At 35.1% G+C, this 13,942-nt stretch overlaps 1 protein-coding gene across 4 annotated transcripts in view; it reads right to left on the bottom strand.

The window, feature by feature from the left end:
• The window catches only part of LOC127834345 (eyes absent homolog 1-like), a 177,807-nt gene that overhangs the window by 142,433 nt on the left and 21,432 nt on the right, over window positions 1-13,942 (bottom strand). The gene's annotated exons all lie outside the window — the stretch shown is intronic.

A 13,942-nucleotide genomic window follows, 5' to 3' on the forward strand; every position in this document is an offset into this window, starting at 1 on the left:
TAGGGGTATTGCTTTGATCCAATTTCATTTTATTTACCAGGTGTCCTTTTATAATCAGGTATAGATTCACCTGGGGATGTAAACTTACGTTGCAAACAAAATGGGCGCAGGGCAATTTTCTAAGTGAACGAAAACATATGACCCAATAAAATAAATAGTACGTATGACAAGTTTTATACAAGGCATTTCATTATGATGATATTTATATTAACCATTTCCCACTCAGAAGCAAAGTGAAAATGGCTATGTGCAAACAGCATAAAACCAGAACAGCCTCCGAGTAACTCACAGTCACTCGCAGGCTGTTCAGGTTTTATGCTGTCTGCTAAGGGTTGAAAATAAAGCCTTTAAAAGGTTAATCTAGTAAGAAAGGTCTTTGATTAAATTTGATTTTCTAAGGGACTATAAATGCATTAAAAAATGTATCTAAGTGGTAAAGGAACCATTGATTTCTTTAGAGACGTCATTCTATGTTATGTTTTTAAAATAACATTTGCAGACGATTTCATAAATACTCGGGAACAAATTAATTAATCCAAATCTGGAAGAAATTCGTGTTGTTACTTGTTTCTGATTTGATGCAAAATCTGTGTGAGGTAAATGGTTTTCTTTTAAAAACAAGAGATGTGTTTGTCAGAAAAACAATGCCACCTGCGCCGCTTTGATTTATACAAAAAAAAATGCAGGTTCAGAAAATTATCTCCCTTTGAAGCTTATTACTTCCTTTGGATTTGTTTTTTTGACCTTTGACCTTGAAGAATGACCTTGAACATGACCTTTCACCACTCAAAATGAGCAGCTCCATGAGATACACATGCATGCCAAACATCAAGTTGCTATCTGAAGCAACATAGAAGTTATGAGCATTTTTCGAAACCTAAACGCAAAACCTAAACACAAAGTGTGACAGAAAGACAGACAGACAGACGGACAGGCAGACGGACAGTCCCATCACTATATGCCCTCCTTCGGGGGTGTAAAAAATGCAACTCCCATATTTTGAACCTCCGGGTCGCTGGGAGTTGCAACAGGTAATGGCATTTTTCATGCAAACTCCCAGCTGGAATCCAGACTGCACTTTAATCAGTAATATGAGCAACAACAAACGTTTTGACATAAATAAACACAAATAGATCATAAATAAATCTCTTTTGTGCAAATTATAACAATTTAAATCATATGGTGTGCTAGCGGAAGAAAGATATTAATCCAAGTTTGAAACATGTCAACGGTTCATGAAAATGTGTATGTTTTTTAAATGGACAACACCCTGTTTTCAGAATTTGACAATATTAATAGAATTATCCCCTGAATCCTCCGCAAGATTAATGTTTTGTCTAATCAACCAATAGTTATACATGGTTTATCTCTGGAACCTCAGATAGGTCAAAGCGTCAATACAATTCTTTCGCTTTCGATTTGATAATGTTATTTATTTTGTTTTGGGTTGAAAAAGACACTCACATTGATATTGATGGTAACAGGTTTTGTTATTATTACGATGTATGAGGTTTATTGAACTCGATTTCATAGACAAACATGGTTGACTTTACTTTATACTTTGAGCTGTTCATATGTACTTGTAACTGATGAAAGCTTGAAGCATTCAATATGAACTGAGCTAGCCGGCCAAGGGAGTCTGTGTTTTTGGTCCGTATAATATCATCCCCGGTAACCCGATCTGATGTGAAAAGTTCGACCTGCTTGGAAAAGTTTCTGATAAATTTGGCTGAATTTCGGTAGGGTAAGTAAATCCAGTTCTATAATTGCTTAAAGGCATTTTTGAATTAAAATATCTTTTGGTATATGCAAAGCAGGTATTATCGTGTATGTTAGAAAATCCTGGTTATTCTTATTCAGGATTTATTGACATTTGGCTCTTTGAAGACGACGATACAGGGATTTAAATGTTCCCCTATTTAGCACTTTAATTACAAATTTCTTTAAAGGTATGCCAGTGAAAAAGTTTTTGCACCGAAAATGATATCAATCAATGTCCCCCATGAATATCAAGAGATTTATTTTGTTTTATTTTACAGCTGTTATTTGGTCATATTCCAATGGCAACAAGTATTTTTTTCCCCAAATATTAAAGTCCTTAAATTCCCGATTGATGGTTTCACAGACATATGAAAATACACTATTAAGTGTAAAAATACAGAGTTTGTAACATTCATTTAACTGATATCTTTATGTAAGTATTTTCTGTTTTATGTAGATATTATCAATAATTATTTAGAAGATATAAATGAAGCAATCTTTAATGTTTAGCATTGTCTGTTTTTTCTATAATGTTAATACCGTATTTTCACTTGTATGGCGCGCCCCCATGTATAGCGTGAATGTCAGTTTTAAAGGGGCTGGACAAAGACCCTCCCATGAAAAAACGGGGCCAGACAAAAACCCTCCCATGAAAGAACAGGGGCGGACAAAAGCCCTCCTGTGAAATCTGAACCACGAATTCAAGTACCAACGATTATTTATACATTTTTGATCCGAAATCGGACATTTCCGAATGTCATTTCCGACATTTTGTGTTGTTGTCCGTTATCTGAGATATTTATTTTTTGTAATAGTTACTTGACTTCAGTAGGTCACATCACACTATATCTTGACTAATTAAAATATTTCCAAATTGAAAATGTTGTTGCAGATTCACAGTTTTATATTTTGAGCAAATTTTGTCAGCATTGCGTAATTTTTTTTCGGATTAATGAATGCAACATTGTGTGAAGCAATTACATTTGTCGGTGAATAATTGCTTTTAACTGATTCTGTGATTCAAGTAATTAAAAACTAAAAGTAGTTTCAGATTCACAGTTTGATATTTTGAGTAAATTTTTCGGATTAATGAATGCACTGGAGGGCTTTTGTCCGCAGTTTCAGATTCACAGTTTGATATTTTGATATATATATTATTGTATGCCATTAACTAGTTCATTGTTATGATTATCGGATTAGTGGGCGTGAATAACCGTTAGCGACTACCGGTTATGCTGTTACAATGTATGTGCTATTGATCTTTTGAATCATTGACAAATTTGACAAGTTGAACGAGGCATGTTCAACTTCATTTTTATTTGTGGACAGTATGCATTTAAATATTGTCTGCAAAAATTCAATTTAAAACGTTACAGTCAAAGATAAATTAAATAAGTAATTCAGACAATTTAGTTACATTCAAACGCATTGTTAATTTTTAACAGAATTTCACTTTCATTTTGGCAAGGTTTTCAGAAAGCCCCCGGGAAGCACGTTTTTTTTAAAAAGAATGCGCATATGACGTGATTAAATGTTGCTCTGTATCGTATTGCATTCAATCTTAATTTAAATTCACTTGTCTATAAATGGCCTCATTTTATGTTTTAATTGATGTTGTTATTATATTGGATTATCGCATATATATGCACAATAGAAAAGCGGTATGTATACAGTTAATCGATACACATTTTCTTCTTTCAAGTTCACATCCCTGAAATACACACAATGGGTAAATTTTTCGGATAAATGAATGCAACACTGTGTGAAACATTTACATGTGTCGGTGTTTAATTGCTTTCACGGGAGGGCTTTCGTCCGCCTCCATTTTTTCGTGGGAGGGTTTTTGTCCGCCCCCATTTTTTCATGGGAGGGTTTTTGTCCGCCCCCTATGAAAATGACGGGAGGGTTTTTGTCCGGGAGGGGTTTTGTCCGTATTCCGTATAGCGTGCAGGCTGTTTTATTAATGCAAAATGAAGAAAAACAAGATGTGTTTGTGAAACACAATGTCCCCCTATATGATGTTTGACCTTGTAGGATGACCTTGACCTTGTGAAGGATGACCTTGACCTTGACCTTTCACCACTCAAAATGTGCAGCTCCATGAGATACACATGCAATTTGATGTTTGACCTTGTAGGATGACCTTGACCTTGTGAAGGATGACCTTGACCTTGACCTTTCACCACTCAAAATGTGCAGCTCCATGAGATACACATGCATGCCGAATATCAAGTTGCTATCTTCAATATTGCAAAAGTATTCATAAAATAAGCGATTTGGGCCACATATATTTGACCTCTGACCTTGAAGGATGACCTTGACCTTGACCTTTCACCACTCAAAATGTGCAGCTCCATGAGATGCACATGCATGCCAAATATCAAGTTGCTATCTTCAATATTGCAAAAGTATTCATAAAATGAGCGATTTTGGCCACATATATTTGACCTCTGACCTTGAAGGATGACCTTGACCTTGACCTTTCACCACTCAAAATGTGCAGCTTCATGAGATACACATGCATGCCAAATATCAAGTTGCTATCTTCAATATAGCAAAAGTTATTGCAAAATGTTAAAGTTGGCGCAAACAGACAAACCAACAGACAGACCAACAGACAGACCAACAGACCAACAGACAGGGCAAAAACAATATGTCCCCCACTACTATAGTGCGGGACATAAAAATTAGTGGCGCATGGGAGACAGGGCTACAGTTGTTGAGATATGTCAGTATTGACGTAAAACTGTTAATCTATTATGTTGGACAAGTTGAGTTATTGTTTGTCGCACTACACACGTGTGAATGTGATGAACAATGAAGGCGCTAAAAACCTGGACCAAACTGGAAAACATTTAAGAAGTCCCTGTTCACACTTAGGGTTACCTGCAAAAAAGACCAAATACCTTTACCAGTCCAATGTAAGCTTCCTAATCGGACCGAAAATGGCGGTAGAAGTGCACAAACACAGACAAATAAATGTTCGCATACTTTATTCAAACATTTTATTTTTTGTTCATAACTAATGCTACCCCGTTCATATCTACCGTTACCGACTTTTTGTTGTTTCGACAACGGCCCCTTCAGTCTGTAAGATTATAGGGTGAAGTTTTCTCAAATAAAAAAAATGGCGGCTATTATGAATATTTACGATTACGAAATGAATTTTTTGCTATTAAGCAGCCAGGATAGCGTTGTATCAATGTATAACGAGCACAAACTTTTTTATTTGAAATTTGGAGGCAAAAAACTGCGCGCTCAACAAGGGAAAATACGGTATGTATAATTATTTAAAAGATATCAATCAAGATATAATAAACTTTTTCTCAATATTATAAAGGTCAACATTTATATTCCCGATAAAGAGATATAGGTAATTATTTCAAAAAGAGCTCAAAATAACAGCCTTAAATGTTAGTCTTGGTCTGGGAAAAAGGAGCTTAATGCGTGTTACAACATTTGAGCCCTGTTTAGAAATCTTATAAACTAGAAATACCCTTAACACAGAAAGTGTCTTACCTAATGAGCCTGTGAAGACTGCACAGGCTTATCTTGGATATTTTTTGCACATGCATTAAGCCCCAATTTACCAAAGCATTTCTCTATAGCTCAGTCTATAGTTGCAAACTTTTTGTTGATTGTGCAAATGCAACCATCAACTTTATTTACTATTTGGGAGGATCTATTCTGTTCAGCATATCGATACAAGTATTATGCTTCATCTCTGTGAGATTTAAATGGGCCGTGCTGTGTGATAAAGGAGTTTAATGCATGTGGGTCAAGTGTCATCCAAGATTAGCCAGTGCAGTTTGCACAGGCTAATCAGGGACAACACTGTCCACTTAACTAGATTTTTGCTAAGAAGATACTTTTTTTTAAACAGAAAATATCATAAAAGAGGAAAGTGTCATCCCTGATTAGCCTGCGGACTGCACAGGCTAATCTGGGACGACACTCAATGCACATGCATTAAGCCCCCTTTCCACTTAACTAGATTTTTGCTAAGAAGATACTTTTTTTTAAACAGAAAATATCATAAAAGAGGAAAGTGTCATCCCTGATTAGCCTGCGGACTGCACAGGCTAATCTGGGACGACACTCAATGCACATGCATTAAGCTCCCTTTCCACAGAACACCGCTCATATCTAAAACCATGCAAATCTCTTTTAATACTCAATACAGTGAATTTAACGAAAAAGTTAACATACAATCTAGTGTCAACATTTCAGGGCTTACCCTAGTGCTAGTAAAAAATTATGCCTATTAAAGCAATTAGTCCTATTGAAAAGTCGTTTAAACCTTTTCAATTTACTCACTAGCCTTGACAAAGATAATACCACTTCAAAACAAAATCAGTCGCTTGTGTGCTCCCATTGAATTCTGCATGCTTGTCGCTAAACTTGTGCACAAGGGAGCATAAGAACAAAAATACAAATAATGTACACAAAGATTTTTTAGCTCAAGTCCAAAAATGGTCTTGAAATACATGGCATGTTTTAAGGGGTAAGAAATTAAATTATTTTCTTTCAAAGGTCTCATGAAAGCAATGGTGAAAGGGATTCTAACTGAAGCAGAATACTACTTTTGGATGCAAGCATTTTTTCAATTTCCTCATTGTTCAGCCCCACACATTTTATGCCTTGCATCATTTTCATGCACAAGTTACTTAAGACGCTAACTCCAAAATATATTCTATTTCATACAATTTGTGTTTTTGCATAGTATTTCACTGAAGTTTATTCAATGCAGAATTTTCCAATGTCATTCAACAATCATAGCAGAAACAAAATAACTGTTGACTTCAGTATTTTGACTCTTGCAAACTTCATTTTGCCCTTAACAATTTCAAGAGCCAGGTCATTTGACAACTGTTTCATCATTTACTTTTAAATATCTAGGTGATTTGATACAGTTGAAACCAAAATATTTAATCTTCTGGACACAAAAGTGTTATATTTGACACTCAAAAAAGCATTTTTTCAAGATATAAAGGGCCATAACTCATTATTAACAGATGGTGAACAATGCCATTTGGCGTGCATCATCCTTTTATCCATATATATACTCATACCAAGTTTCAAAGAAATCCACCAAAGCACTGCTAAGATATGGCTCTGGACACACACAAAAAAGCATTTATTTAAGATACAAAGGGCCATAACTCTGTTATTAACAGATGGTGTACAATGCCATTTGGCGTGTATCATTCTCTTATCGATATATATACTCATACCAACTTTCAATGAAATCAGCCAGAGCACTTCCAAGATATGGCTTCGGACGGACAGACGGAATGACGGACGGAAAGACGGACGGACAACGCCAAAACAATATCCCTCCGCCAATGGTGGGGGATAACTAATACAGATGGATAGGAAGTATAACTACAAATTGAAGTTTATTAAAATCAAATTATTTACAAAAAAATAAAGTTGGAAACCTTTAATTGTGAATTTTAGTCAATCATATGGCAAAAATATATACTTTCGAGGTAAGGTTCATTAATAACAAAACATTAAAAAAAATGCAACCTTTAATTGTAAATTTTAGGCCGTCATATGGAATTGGGAATTGGCCCAATGTTTCCCTCTAATTTGATAAAAAATAAAACACTGCAAACCATATAACTTACAAACTCTAAAAAAACTATTACTATCACATTTTCTCAACAATCTCCTCCTCATAATTTTTTTTATTCAAGTATGACGATGTATTATCCATTCATGATTTAATTCAAATCAAGTATGACAGTGTATTATCCATTAATGATTTACATCCCAGTCACTGCGATACAGTTTTTATCACCTTTAGAAATCGTACAGTAAGAGTAGCGCATTGACACTAAGGCAATAAACATTACGGTGACATACCATTCATTAGAAAACAGTTTTTGCGATCCATCATTTTTCAATAGAAGTGTCAATAAAATTCTTCCAATAAATATCCATCCATACAAAAGGTAGTTCTGCTTGCCTTGAATACTATATGATGGCAATCAATTTCAGCAGCTCTCTGGGACAAAAGGGCTTAACACATGTGCGCTAAGTGTCATCCCAAATAAGCCTGTGCAGTTCACGCAGGCTAATCAGGGAATAGACTAATGCTTTTATGAAATTTTTAATTTAAAGCTAGTCTCTTCTAAACACAAATCAATTCCAGATGGAAAGTCTCGTCCCTCATAAGCATCTGCAGACTGCACAGGCTAATCTGGGATGATGTCGTCCCTCATAAGCATCTGCAGACTGCACAGGCTAATCTTGGATGATACTTTACACACATGCATTTAGCTCTGTTTTGCCATACCAGTGATCGTTTCAATAACAACTAATGTGACTCTAAAACAGTAGACAGGCACAACATTTTTCTGTAACAACTTTGTGATATGCATAGAAAAGTTAACTCTTGTAATTCCTTAATGACCTTTGACCTCTTTCGATAGATTTCTATGACATTCAAGGATACAGTGCTATTCTTCCTTTACAAATATTATTGTTCACACTTAGCAATAAGTTATTTACCATTGAGTATGATGCAATATTCACTAGTAACATGTCATATCATACATTTATACAACAGACGGTCATGAATTACACTTGGATATTTGCTGCTAGAAACGAATATGGCTGGAAGTGAAGCAATATTAATTCCAACTAAAATTTATTAATTATTACTGAGTTTTAAGCCATCATCTCAGACAAAGCACATTGTGAATGTTTAACTTTCATTTTTAAATCAATTATCTCAGTTACCTGCAATTACATGAGTCGCGTTTTGAGAAAACTGGGCATAATGCATGTGCTTAAAGTGTCGTCCCAGATAAGCCTGTGCAGTCCGCCTAAATTGGACGACACTTTCCACCTAAATTAGATTTTTGCTAAGAAAAGACTTCATTTACCCTACTTTACCATGCATAGCACGCAGTTTTTTACCTTTAAATTTCAAAATAAAAATTCAGTGTGCATAATACATTGGCACAACGAATTCCTGGTTGCTTATTTGCAAAAAATCCATTTCGTTATCGTAAATCTTCACAATTGCCGCCATTTTTTTTATTGCAGAAAACTACCCTATAATGTTATAGACTGAAGGCCGTTGTCTAAACAACAAATAGCAGGAAACGGTAGGAATGAACGGGGTAGTAACAGTTTTAACAAAAATTAAAAGATGAAAAAAATGTCTTTGTTGGTGTTTTCACACTTCTTCATTGATTGTTCATTAGCAAAAAATCGAGGTAAATCGATCCCTGCGTCGTCGCGGTATTGTTCGTTCAAGTTTTTGTTGTCATGAAAACTCGTTGATTTACAACGCAAAACGTCTTATTTGAACTGACGCTAACTATTTCAATCATATTTCTCAACTTCGCTTTGGCTTTATTTTGATAATTTAATCCAAAGTTTAATGTTAGCAATTCTGAAAATTTGCACTCTATGTGAATTGACAGTTTGACGTCATCAAAGGAAAGCCGCTTCCTGTCTGAAGCAATTAAGCGACAAGTTTCTCGCCAACAAAATTGGCTTCCTTTGTCTAGCAATCAACATGCCGAACCAATCGTGTGTTTGTTCCTCAATGGCAATCGTCCAATTAAATAAAAGCACGTGCAAAGCTCCGCCTTCGAACCTTTTGCAGAGAACGGAGGTGGAGTTTAACGGTTAATTGAGCAAGTGTTTTACGTAAGTTGAGTTCCGATTTGCCAAAATTACTCGGCCCTAAGCATTGAAACGACGAATACATTTATCAATGACTTTCCGATCTCTGCATTAATATGCTACAGTGCGAGTATGCTAAGTAGGTTACAAACCAACAATAGAGATCTAGACTCGTTTGATTTTCTTTCAATAGAGACAAACAAATGATATTTGTCTAATGGCTTTACGCTGATAACGCCGATAACGCCAACTGTATGGAATTGAGCGTTTGGGTGTATTGCTTGTCTCACTATAAATACTAATCAAATAGACACAGTGAAGGCGCGAAATACAGGGTCAAACTGAATTTAATGGGGAGCATCTCTTAATGGGGAAATATTTTAAGTCGATGAAAAATAAAATGGGATCCACAGACGATTTGCGTAAAATTGGACATTGCGATGTTGCGGGTCTGCAGAAGACTATGTCATACGATGTTGTGAGCGGTAGGTAATGAAAATGTTACTCTGTTCAAATGTGAGGAATAGGTAATAGTGGTCGAATTAAACGCGCAGGGGTCTTGAAAAAACACGCGCAGTGCACGCCAATAAGGACATATACATTGTTCTCGAGAGAATAATCTTTTTTTTTTTTTGAAAATATAGTGCTATGCAACCCATGCTCCTGATCGTATAAACGCTCCCTACCTTAAAACAAAAAATTAAGCGCCCTAGAAACTTAGAATAAATGATTGGGCAATACAAGAATGGCGGCCATTTGCGGCCCAATTTTCAGGTTTTTGGTCTTGAATTCTTTATTTTTTCTCTCCATTTTGGCTTTAAAAAATCGCATGCGCGTTATACATGGGAGCGCGCTATACATGGTAAATACGGTAAACAAAAAATGTCATAAAAGTGGAAAGTGTCGTCCCTAATTAGCCAGTGCAAATTGCACAGGCTAATCTGGGACGACACTACGCACATGCATTATGCCAAGTTTTCACAGAACACGACTTGTATGAATACTTAGTGACATACATTTTAATGTAACAACACATCCCCATAAGATCAATATAATGAGTTAAAAGTGCCAGACGTTCTTCGTTCGTCTCTTTAATAAAGGTTGAAAAGGAAATAGCCCTCAGTCTGGACCACATTTTATTAACTTTTTGTTACTACAAAGCAATAACTTGTGACTTTTTCCAACAATAAGATGTGACTTTATTTGTGTTCAATAGTGTATGTAATCATATAAAGTTGATACAATGGTTTCGAATGTTTTCATTCACCCAGCAATTTTCTAACAATAATCATTGAACAAGAGGGCCATGGTGGCCCTGTATCGCTCCACTGTTTTTTTATGCGAAAAAAGTGTGCAATGCGCATGGTTTGAAATGTACTCAAGCATGTGACTTTCTCTTTCTATCCATTGTCCACTGGACTCTTGAAATTGGAAGGCTGAGCATTTTTTATATATGGAAAACGTTACTACGGTGTTAACTAAACAGACTAAAAAGCCCAGGAATTGTCACAAAGGTCCTTTGCTTGTAACGTAGGTACATTTATCTCTCCAAAAGATATTGTCGTTCTTTCTATTTCACATATTTTTAGATGCTGAAGATCAAATTTACGCATGTTCTACAAGATTAATAAAAGTTCCTTCATTCAATCATGAATCTTTTTCCAAAATTCCAAAAAGTGTTTGTAGGTTTCAAAGTTTTTGTTCATTATATAGTTCATGACATATGCAAAGTACCTAATGACGTAGATCACCTGAACTTTACTTCATTCTTAAGGCATAAGTGAGTGTAGCAGGATTGTTAACGTGGTGAAGAAATTGTTTATTGTACATAGAAGATATTTGCCCAGGGCCCTCAATCTATAAAATCTGCCGCCGAAATAAGGCGGCAGTCCCGCACATGAAAGTTTACTTTTTTCCCCTTTTGGGGGGAAAAATTCCCCTTAAAAAAAAAAAAAAAAAAAAAAAATATATATATATAGAAAGATGTGTCTCATGATTATTATATCTCAATTCTATTTCAATTTAATCTTTGCAAACATACTAAATTATGAAAAATGCAATGAATATAGTGCAAACATGTACAAATGTAATAATGAGAGAGTAAGTAAAAAATCCCCCAAAAAGGGAAACGCCACGAAAATTCCCCCTCCAAAGGGCTGCGGACCCCTTCCCCCAAAGTAGTGTGAGGGCGCTGTTGCCCGAGGAAACATAAAGTTACGAGTTTTTCAGGTTCATGCGGTGCCGAAAGGCAGTAGGAATGATCACTTTGTAGAGGTTGTTTGTTAAACAAAGTAAATGTTTATAAGACAAAAATTGAATTGTAATTCATCAAGATGTTGCGATCATGACAACACTTCTTGCATATGGCTTGAGGTTTAAAGAGATATCATGACAAACAATTAGCTTGACCTAACTTTCCTTTCCTTTTTCCATCTGACGTTGGTTACCTGTCATGTTTGTTTTTGAAAAATACTAGGATTGCCATGTATTAAAATAAGATATCTGACCTATTCTCTGATAGGTTGCTAGTAATAGACTTAGTGGCAGTAATGTTATAAACAAGGGGATTGTTCACGACATCGGTAGAATATACTTTTTATAGATACATCTTGTTTAAGTTGGATTCTCCTTTACAAACTTTTTTGCTACTGAATATTAAAATCACTTAATTTCAATGTAACAATTTGTTGGTAAGTTTATCTTGAACAAATATTGTTTGCAATCTGTTTATAAATCATAAAATGTCATTCAAATTTTTTTGGGGATAAATATAATAAAACAAGAATTTTGAGAGAATGTTAACATAAAAGAATAATACTGACCATTTGGTGAAAACAAACAATACAATTTTTTTATAAAATGTTATATACAAACAAGGTTAATGGACTAAATATAAACAAACACACTTGAATGTTCTTCTTGTGTTTATGATGTATTTAACTGAGTTAAATTAATATATTTAATTTGTTTACCTTTCAATATCTTGCATTTCACATCTTTAGTTCAATGCTATTTCAATTAACTGAACAGTGTGACAAACATAATAAAGCAGAATATGCATATGAATCTGATTATACACAGATCCACTATCATATAAATCAAATCATGTGTGTCTATTTCCATGTTTGAAAGATCCTCTTCTAAATTGTTTTACTGCGCGAGTAAACTCAACTCCAATTTGCAAACAGAAACACTGGTTTTCGTGACACAAATTCACTGTGCACATTTCTAAACAAAATATGTGTTACTTGTATCTATAACGCAATCTTTTTCGTCGACAAACACATTTCATTATTCCTATCAAACTATATGATGTCAGTCGTTAATTCGATTGATATTTGTCATTTCAATAATCTTAATTTTCGCTTCACAATGGCGCCATTTGCATACGAAAGTACCAAACACATTTTAAGAAACCGATTTTAATTGGAAGATTGGGAAACGACAGCCAATTATATCGCTTGTTTTAAAAATGCTTAGGCAGAATCTACCAGTGTAAAATGCGGAGAGATTTTGCGGGCTGCGGATATATTAAGCATATTTTCATTTTTGTGACCCCGGGGAAGGTTCAAATTTGACCCCAAGGGCATAATTTGAACAAACTAAGTAGAGAGCTATTAGATGTCACTACATACCGAATTTTGTAGCCCTAGGCCCTACATTATGGACAGAAGATTTTTAAAGTTTGCACAAAAAAGGCTTTATATAAGCATATGTTCAATTTTGTGACCCCCGGGGCAGGGTCAAATTTGACCCCAGGGGCATAATTTGAAGAAATTTGGTAGAGGACTATTAGATGTCTCTACATACTAAATTTGATAGCCCTAGACCCTACGGTTATGGACAAGAAGATTTTTAAAGTTTGCACAAAATAGGCTTTATATAAGCATTTGTTCAATTTTGTGACCCCCAGGGCAGGGTCAAATTTGACCCAAGGGGCATTATTTGAAGAAATTTGGTAGAGGACTATTCAATACCTCTTCATACCAAATTTGATAGCCCTAGGCCCAATGGTTATGGACGAGAAGATTTTTAAAGTTTTCACCATAGGCATAATTTGAAGAAATTTGAAAGAGGTTCACCCCAGGAACATTTGTGAGAAGTTTTATCAGAATTGGACTTGAAGTTTAGGAGAAGATGATGTTTAAAGAAAAAGTTAACGCATGCACGCACGCACGCACACACGACGGACACAGGACCATGACATAAGCCCAGCTGGCCTGTGGCCAGGGCCTGTGGCCAGTGGAGCAAAAAATTAGTTGATATTTTTTCTTTAAAAGAACTAGAATTCATGACTTTTTTTAAGTACTGTACTTATTATGCAATATTGAATTATAAACTCCTGTACTTTATTAGTTCCCTTATTTGAAGTGCATTAAAAATTATTCCACAAATATTGAATCAAACCCATACTCAATTTTGTGCAATTATTTAGCAAAAGACAAAAAGGTTTGACTGGTTTATTTTTCTTAAAGATGAAAAAAGTTTTGCATATTTATTTGCATTTGAATTAATAGCAATAGCAGCAGAAATG

Source organism: Dreissena polymorpha, chromosome 6 (genome assembly GCF_020536995.1).
Source record: "Dreissena polymorpha isolate Duluth1 chromosome 6, UMN_Dpol_1.0, whole genome shotgun sequence".
In the NCBI taxonomy this organism is placed as follows: Eukaryota; Metazoa; Mollusca; class Bivalvia; order Myida; family Dreissenidae; genus Dreissena; species Dreissena polymorpha.